This window comes from Bombus vancouverensis, chromosome 3 (genome assembly GCF_051014615.1).
Source record: "Bombus vancouverensis nearcticus chromosome 3, iyBomVanc1_principal, whole genome shotgun sequence".
NCBI lineage: Eukaryota > Metazoa > Arthropoda > Insecta > Hymenoptera > Apidae > Bombus > Bombus vancouverensis.
Window position 1 is genome coordinate 527,886 of NC_134913.1, and position 9,480 is coordinate 537,365.

General features: G+C 34.0%; 1 long non-coding RNA gene across 1 annotated transcript; it reads right to left on the reverse strand.

Annotated features, from left to right (window-relative positions):
• Nucleotides 1-7,517: 7,517 nt before the first annotated feature.
• LOC143302491 (uncharacterized) lies at nt 7,518-8,185 on the reverse strand. The gene is made up of 3 exons (XR_013058058.1): nt 8,127-8,185; nt 7,931-8,051; nt 7,518-7,800 (listed from the first exon to the last, which is right to left on the reverse strand). It is a non-coding gene; the product is annotated as an uncharacterized LOC143302491 (long non-coding RNA).
• Nucleotides 8,186-9,480: the final 1,295 nt, after the last annotated feature.

A 9,480-nucleotide genomic window follows, 5' to 3' on the forward strand; every position in this document is an offset into this window, starting at 1 on the left:
CGAATTTATTTCTTCGATTGTAAAGTCGTGACGTACCTTTGCATATTGTTCTTTCATTTTGGATAATAAAAATGTCTGTTGGAAGTATGCAAATGTGTCGACGTTACATAAAAGTTAATGAAAAGTCGAGGAATTAAATAAAAGTCAAAAATTCAAAAGATCGACAAGTCACGAATATAAAAGAAAAAGATCGAAAAATTACACGAATTTCTGGATATACGTTGATCAACTCCGTACATCGAAAGGCAGAGAAACGCGAGTGACGATATTGTAACATTTTCTGTAATCTATCTTGGAACTTGCAGCTTCTTCTTTTTACGATAAATACGCGTTTCTTCTTTTTTTTTTTCTTTGAGAAGTTTAGCTCTAAATATTTAGCTAAGCAAGAACAAAAAATCCAGTTTAGTAGATCTGTTTTAAACAAGAAAGAAATTAAAGAAGTAAATAAGAATTGAAGAAGTAAAATAAGAATTGAAGAAGTAAATAAGAATTGAAGAAGTAAACAAAGAAATCCAAGGAATCGAGGAAATTTTAAAGCTAAATATAAATCATTCTCTCCATGTACCTTTAAATTTTTCTATTTTCAATGGAAAACACCTAACATGAATTTACGAACAAACTGAGACGAATAATCAATGAATTCACGTTCTAAGCTCCGTAACAAAATTCGAGAGCTGGTGTCCTAGTTCTGGATCTAGTAGTGAGCTTGATCGAAATTCAAGAAGCTGTGAATTTTGTAATAGAAGCTCGCCCATAGTAAACTCCTATTCTTTTGTCTTGAAACTCGATACGACGTGAAAGATTCGGTTTTCCCATCCCTGTAACCGGAATTTCGTTACAGGCGAACCATCGATCGTGGTTAGACACAACGAGCCGAAACGATTTTTGCGTGCTGTCACATTCGGTTTTATTCATCGGAAAGCTGATGACCTTGAAAGCAATGGACGCCCAGGGAAAGTCCGTGGTTCCCAGCGAATCGAAGAGCAACTCGCAGGCAAGCAGCGACCGAAGAAGGTCGGCCAAGTGATTACCAGAAGCCACGAAGACGAGTTTGAAACCGGTTCATGGAAGAACGAATGAAGATGGAAGAGTGGCGAAAACATGAGACTAGATAAGCCGTGTGTACGACCGATGAAAGAAATTCAGGTAAAATTTCATTGGCAAACCGCAACTATCCTTGATACGAACTTTCCCTTGCCGAATTATCGATTTATTTGTCATTTTTACGTTCTTCCTGTTATGTCATTTCATTTTATTTTATTTTATTTGTAATTCTTAAATCAAATTCTTCAAATTTATATTCTTTACTATTTCTAGACTCTAGTAAACATCGTTTATCCTTGCATAGTCGTATTTTGGAAATTTGTATTTTATTGATATCGTTGCATTTTGAAAATTGTTGCTCTATTAGCATCGTTATATTTTATCTATAGATTAGAAGTTGTTAATTGTCCATTTTCATGAGCAATTAGAAAGATAATAACTTTGTAAAATGTTTTATATTTTTACGAATTCCTTGTGTTTGAGAACTCGATTTTACTTTGCGTGTCTCATTTTATGAGTTTAGTTTATTTACGAAAATATCTATTTTTCTCTTGTCCAATAAGTGTCAATTACAATGATCGATGTTACGCGGAACTTCCTAAACCTTGCACCACTATCAAACCAATGTTTCAAAGTCCAACTTTCGTCCCAAGTTGTGGCAGAATTTTTATTTACCAAGGCCCATTAATGTCGAAATGAGTAGAAAGGTTGGATCTATTGTGGAGTTCAATTCGGAGGACCTTGAGATTTTTAAGGCACTTGCGTTTAATAAAAGCGAATCGTTTTATTTGACATCTGAGTTAGCGAATTTAGGTGTTAACGTTTTATGAGAGCAACCATATAGCGTCGAGGGTTCGATAATCAACACGGTAAATACGAAAAATGAAATTTTGACTATTAGTTGAATCAGAATTTTAAAAGGAAATAGCTATCATTTTACATATCAATTATAAAATTATTTAAATATTTAGAACTCTCAGATTAATTTTTTACAATTACCACGAATTACCGATAGCTATGAAGCTATGCTTTCTCATTGCGTGATATGAGACATAATTTTATTGGAAAAGCAGAATCGACTTGACTTTAGGTTTAAAAAGCAACATTAAATTAACATTCGTTCGTGTATAAATTAAAGGTGTTCTCAATAATTCGATGTTTCAACTTGAACACACAGAACTTACTCATTGTCAGTTTTAGGTATGTTCAGTTTTCAGCGATTTTTCTGGCAACACCATTATCTATCCATTTTCTTTATGTTTTCAGGCAACACTGTTATTTATCTATCTTTTATGTCTACAAAAATTTTCGAAATACTTCATCTCTTTTTTTATCGCATTTCCGTTATTTCTGAACATAAATCCTTCTTTTCGTCGTCGTGTTACGCGACACGCTATAATATCGCACGATAATATCGCCGACCAATTTTTGTTACAGATTAATAGTAGCATATCGTAAAGTATCTGCTATTTTCTGTTACGAGAAAGCGCGATGCAATTAGAAATTTTACAATTTTTTTAATATTCAAGAAAGTCCTAATATAAACGATATCCTGACAAATTCCTTGATTTGTTTTTTTTTGTAGATAATAATACATTCTAGATAAAGCTTACTAAAAAAAAAATTATTTAAAATTATTTAATTTCATAAAACATTACTCACGTGTAAAAATCTGCGACAAATTTTCGAAACATGGACATCATTCGGTAATCTTCCGTGGATAGATGTTTCCATAGATCAGAATCTTAATGCAGACATCATGCAAAGAAATAAACACACATGTGTAAACTACAAGAGAGTTCTGGCTAATGACAAGGAAAATTGAACTTTCTAGGAAAAATAAGATATTTGCTTTACGTATGTAAGCGTAAAGTATGTTATTAATAAATTATAGCCTAAGTAGCAACCATTCTTTCCCAGTTGACTTTAGAGGAAAATAATGTTATTACCTGCCATTTACACTCTTGTATAAACGGATAAATGGTATGGATAATGTTTTCTACTTAAAATTCCAATTTTTTGTTACGCCTTGGAATAACGCAACGAAAATACGTAAGACCTTTTCCGTTACATTTCTCGGCAATTAAGGAATTTTAGATAAGTCAGCTATAAGAACTGAAATGTTATTTCTGGAGTAATTTGAAACAGCGCGTAAATAGAATTGACTGTAATTTGAAAAAAACAAAATTTCAACCGGTTAACGCCTAAAAATAGAAAAATTAGTGGCTATGAACATGGCTGAAAGAACAATGTTGAGAAAGTTAAACGCGAATAACTAACTATATAGTTATACGAATAATATGACCAACTAACGAAGAATTAATAGATGCAGCATCAACGAAGAGGATGAGACTATAAAGACATCTATTAAAAAAAGGGTAATTTCATGCTTGAAGATTAACGAGAGAACAATGTTGGAGAAATTAAAAACGAACGACGTGTAAAATCAGAAGAATTAAAAGAACAATGAGAAGTAGAATGCATCGGAGAAGATCAAACGATACAGCGTTAACATTATCCTGAAGCACGAATAAAAGAACGGTATTAAAATTGTCTGGAGTTCCAATTTCAAACAAGATCTCGGATTATCTGCAGGAAATCAAGCACAATGCAATTACTTTGCTTATCGGTTGAGAAATTTCTGTATCTCGTCATTCGCCCTTCTCTTGTGACGCAAATCGTGGTATTACGCATGATTGCTAATAAAATAAAAATCAGAAAGAAAGACAGCAAGCAAAAATGTAACGATGACGGTGATTATCAGCGCGATAAATCATTCGTTCTACTTCCTGATGTCCTTCTCTACACGATGATAGGCTCGATTTCTATATTTAAAGAAACGCATAGACGTATGCAGAAGAATACCATATTAGTAAACTGGAAGCTGTAGCAGCCTTTAGAATGGCCAAAAAGAAGGAAATATACGAGGGACACCGTTCAGTTCCTATGTTGCGGTTTCGTAATCTGTCGTTAATGTTAGAGATAATGTTTATGCTGGTCGTTATCGAATTGTCCGCTTTTGAAACAGACATGACCGTCACTACGAAACAGATATTCCGATTGGCTTGCATAATATGTGTCAGCTTTTACAGCTGTGCGTAATATTTGCCTCTCAGCGTGTCCTTCTTCCTTCGAGTTTCGTATCCATCTGATTTCTCCCGCCGCTTCTATATTTTCTCCTGTTTTTTGGTCATTCGTTCTTCATTTACACGTAGTATTATTCGATCGGTTCTACGACATCTTTCCATTCTTTTCAATCTTCCTTGTTCGTAGTATTTTACGATATCGAGTTTGCTTATTTGGGAAATATAAAATATCTTGACTTTCGTAAATCGATAATTTACAATTTCTCTTTGGTTCGCGAGCTCACGCTAAATACTGTGACTTGAGAGAAATTGTAAATTAATAGAAAAATGGTAACTTTCCCTCTTTCGAAGTAACTTTATAATTTTCTTCTTTTTGTTCGTCTTTCTGAATTGTTAAATTTCAAGATATTAGCGATTTCCTTGACTCGAAAAATATTGACAAATTTTCATAGAATTATTTCAACGTCGTGTTCTCCAGGATGGAGCGAAGAAACGTGCAATTTCGAAGGTTTAGATGCGAGATGGTTAACTGTATATCAAGGTAAGAGCCGAAAAGCAATTTGTACGATCGTTTCTTTATATAAAGACGAGAGAAGTGACTCCCATGAATGGATGAAACGACCGCAAGCAAGGCCATCCTGGCTGCCTGGTTCCATTCGCTTTTTACGAATACACATTTAAGTTCAAGTTCACCGGCGTAAACGATCTTGAACGAGTTCGACGAAAAGACACGGTTAAATGTTATCTAATCGTCCTTCAATTTCGCTTCGGTCCTACTTGGCAGGTATATCATTTTCTTAAGTAACTTCCTTACTTAACTCTTACTTAACTAGCTGATTAAACAATTTTTTCAACAGACTTTTTCCATTTCGAGATGTGTAATAAACCTTAGGTTGTTTTACTTATCTCGCGCTCTGTATCTTTTGCTTTTTAACGGCCACTTTCATTTAACGCCATTTTGCTAGCTATGCTTCCTTTAATTACACTTTAGTTATACTGTTTAGTAACTATATAGTATTGCGTGTATAGCTTATGGTTAAATAGTTCAATCATCTAAATATGGAACAATCGGAATGTTTTTTTTCTATTATTTATTTATTTATATCTTACAATTTGTCCAGTAGGACATTTGGTAAAATATTATAGTTTAGTGATATAGCAATATAGCATGTGGATGGTTACCACCAGTGGGATACCATCTTCGAATTTGATTGATTTATTTCTTTAGTGTGGTGAGTGTTTGTATGTTAGGTTACGTCCTTTCTGAAATCTGTTTGGTGTTTCCTTTTTAATCTTCTTTTTATGTTTGATGCGCCGACCGTGGAATGTTTTTAGAAAAAAGAAAAATATCATGTAAGGCAAAAGGTCGAAACAAGTTAATTATATTGGAAGTTTTAATTTTTTAAATATAAATTACGTGTAAGTTGGTAATTATAATGGCTTTAAAGAACTTTGTTTCAATTTCTAACAATTTTAACAATTTTAATAATCATTTGACTGGAGGATACACTTGCCACTTATGTATATTTATATATTCATTATGACCTTTTCATTAATAGAATTTTTCAAAAAACTTTTTAGTTTATCCGTATCGGCTTTGTTTTCAAGGGGATTTATCGTTTCTTTGAAGCACGCTTTCATCCATTTTCTTTCCTCTCATATGCACGCGTGTCCTTTCGTTTATCGTTACATTTATTGCGATAAAAATATTCTCTCCCTTTGTTTCTAGATTCTCATTTCAATCGAATATTAATACACCGTTAAGAGCAAACAGAGCTCAGAACTCCCCTTTCAAGTCATTGCAGCGTGCACGTTAAAAATGATAAATATGCGCAGAATCGTTCGACTTGGAATATTTTAATTAAGGACATCTCTCTACGTCAGAGAAATAATAGGGAGAGACAGAGTTCTTGAATCGATATATCCTTGATACTTCCGTTTTATCGTTTATAAATTATGCACCAAATTGACACAGTTTCCCTATCGATCGTTTCAATCCTGTAAAAAAGTACCAACAGTTTATAAAGGAAAATATTTGAAAATTGCAATTTTCTTTTAAACATGTCTCTTGTATTTTCTAGCAAGTACATTCCTTTTTTTTTCGATCGAGTTACAGTATATTTTTCTTCGATTTCCGACAAGGAACCGAGACCTTTTTTTCTATAATTCGACCTTCCATTTAGCTCCATGGCCACAGGGAGTCTAATGGGTTCGACGAAAGGGCTAGTGCGTGACGAAAAAATGATCTTGCGAGATTGTGCTTTACCGGAAACTGCCATCATGTTTTTGCCAACTTTTCCTTTGATGTTCACCACCTTTTCGTTGAGGGAACTTTGGTTAGTAGCTTCTTAATCAAATCGCTCGGAGGTATGTTGCTTCCCTTTGGGGAAAATATATCCTACTTTGATAAAATTTTAATACACTCTTGCATTAATTTTGATACTTCTCTACCCTAATTTTATTTGTAGTACTTTTCCTGGATCCGACTCTCTATTCTTTTTATTCCTTTCTATTTTATAATTCTGTTCTCGTTTATTTGGAGAATATAAAATGCCACACAGCTTTTATTCAATTATTCTAAATCTATATTATCTAATTTACCATTATTCTTTCATTCGTCGAGTAAAATCATACTTTGAAGAATGGCATTTTAACAAAGTGAAACTTTCCTCCCTTAAAGACAAGTTTCATAATATCCTGTTGTTTTTCATGGCCTATGTTATACAAACTACAATTCTCTTATATTGTTCTTAAATCAATCGCAATATTTCCCATAATATTGATTAGTCAGTATTACTAATTTATAAATAAAATCGACGGAAGGAACTACGTCTCTTAGAAAGATAATTCCGTTTCAGTTTCTAGGATATTATCATATAAACGATCAGTGTTTATAGCGTTATAAACATGAATTAAAGATATGAACGATAGAACACCAGAACATCGTTAGCAACCACCATGGCGTAAGAAATACTATTTTCGACCTCCATTTGCTGGATTTTTTATTCGAACGCGAACACCTGTCCGAGAAAATCAATCTTCTGGAAACTATAAAATGAAATACTCCACTCGAACAATAATTGTATTGTGTTCTCTCTTAACATATTATTACCGGATTATTCTCGCGTTATCTGCCATTGATAAACATTTATCTTCGCGCTTTGCTAAATATTCCATATTCATAAAAATGTCCATAATTCTAGAATATACATTTGGTCTACCAGGTGACAATTTTATCACGAACGTTCTGTTTTTCCCACGCGATCATTGACATTTGTAAATAATTTGTGATATTGTATTTCAATTATATTTATGAAGATATACAAACAAATAAACGTCAGCAGTAAATATATATGTACTGACAAATTAACACGTTTCAGTGCGAAATCGATGCACGTATCAACATCATTTATTTACTTTTTTTTCAATACTTCTCAACAATAACGAATTAATATTTGTGAAATAAAAATCAAGCGAGAAAATTGTTTCCACCTTTTTCTTTTTTCTCCTGAGCGGAAAGCAGGAATCGTAGAAATCCTCCCGACTTGAACATGTTAAACGAGAAAAAAATTCGCCATGTCATCGCAGTACGGCATTTGGGCGAGCACTCGCGACGAAGATAAAAGACGCATATAACGTGCAGTCTCTCTGCAGCTTGACATCAGGAGATCTGTCGAGTAAAAGCCTGTTTATAAAATTTTTGTTGGTATCTCCCTGACTCGAAACATTTTGAATATTTGCTTTTTTGTTTATCACCACACATCAGTGTGAGAAGTGTTGCTTAAGTAAATAAATCCTACCACTTTATCGTGAGCGTCATGCAGAAATCATTTATCTCCCCTTCCGTGTCTTCAGATATTGCGCTGACATTCGGCGAAGAACAGACTTTTCGTGTAACTTTAATTTTAACTAAAGATCCAACTAAAAAAATAATGAACATCGAATGTAGCAGTTTGTAACGAAAGTTACATAGCATGTAACTTTGTGATACGATACCTTCTTGACACAGAACGATCAAAATTAATGTAAGGTGGTTTGAACGATATTTTTCAAATTGCTCTTTGAAGGGGGGAAGAAATTTTCTAATTAGAAATTAAAATTGCACGTATCTTTGCTCAAATTCTTCATATTTAAGTCGTAACAAACGCTATTTAACAAGAGCTAACAAACAAGAACGTACAGTGAACGAGCTAATTTTCAAGTGATTAGACTTTGATGTGCTAACGATTTTACTAATCCTCCCATTTTACCAATCCTCTATTGCTTCCGCGGACGATTATTGTTTACAATTATAATATTACTTACTTACGCGCTGACGATATCATATCGGCGTAATGAGATCAAAATCGAACAGCGACTATTTCTATTTTTATCCATCGCACACCGTACTGCGATGGTAACTTGATAATTGCGAAACAAAATCAGGAAACGTTTGCTACGAAGTAAGAAGTAATAACAAGCAAGAGTAGTAATAATAAGCGAAGGTATCTTCGGTCCGTAATTGAGTTGCATCGATCATCTTCAATGCCAGTCAGACGAATCTCGTCGATAAACGCAAAGAAGCTCGTGTTCATGGTGATACATTTTTCTGTCGCATGGCTGAACGTTGCGTTACTGCGACGCTACGTTGATACTACACCGGCGTTCTCGATAAAAAATCCCCTCGAGCCAGCTTGGATTTTTCAAATGATTCGATCAGTTTTATGTAGTATGCGTATGAATCGTTTTCCTTTACTTCTTGTTCCTTTTTTTCTTCTTCTTTTTTTCTCGAGAATCTCGAGAAATCGTGCAATTAACGAACAAGGTAGAATCAGTAATTAGTTACCAGGATGACGGAAACGACGTTCTTACGCGTGTCCTTCTTATCCTTAGAATCTGGAATTTCTGATGGAATAATTTTTGTCCTGGCAAAGGCACGTGTCGAAGACAATTGCCAAGTCTCCGTGACGAGTAATTAAAGGATCGTTGATTGGTCCAATTTTAGAACGTTAGAACGCAACAATTACGTGAGTCGTCGGTAAAAAAGGGAAGACGTAGAAATGTACAGCTATGGCGTGCGCGTATGACCCTCTTTTCCGTATACGAAGGAATTCTTGATTGTATCGTTTCTTGTCCCGGCAAAGAGGGGTGTCGAGAACAATCGCGACGTTTTCACGGCGAGTAATTAAAATTTCATCAACGCTAAATACGATTTTAAAATGGATGGTTTGTTTGTAAAAGTGTTAGAATTTAATCTTGGAATTAGGATTAATATTCTGTGAAAGACACAATGTTTATGTTGAAATAATATAATGTGATATTTATTAAACAATTATTTCGAGAGTTATAAATGTGCGTTCTGGAATGCAGA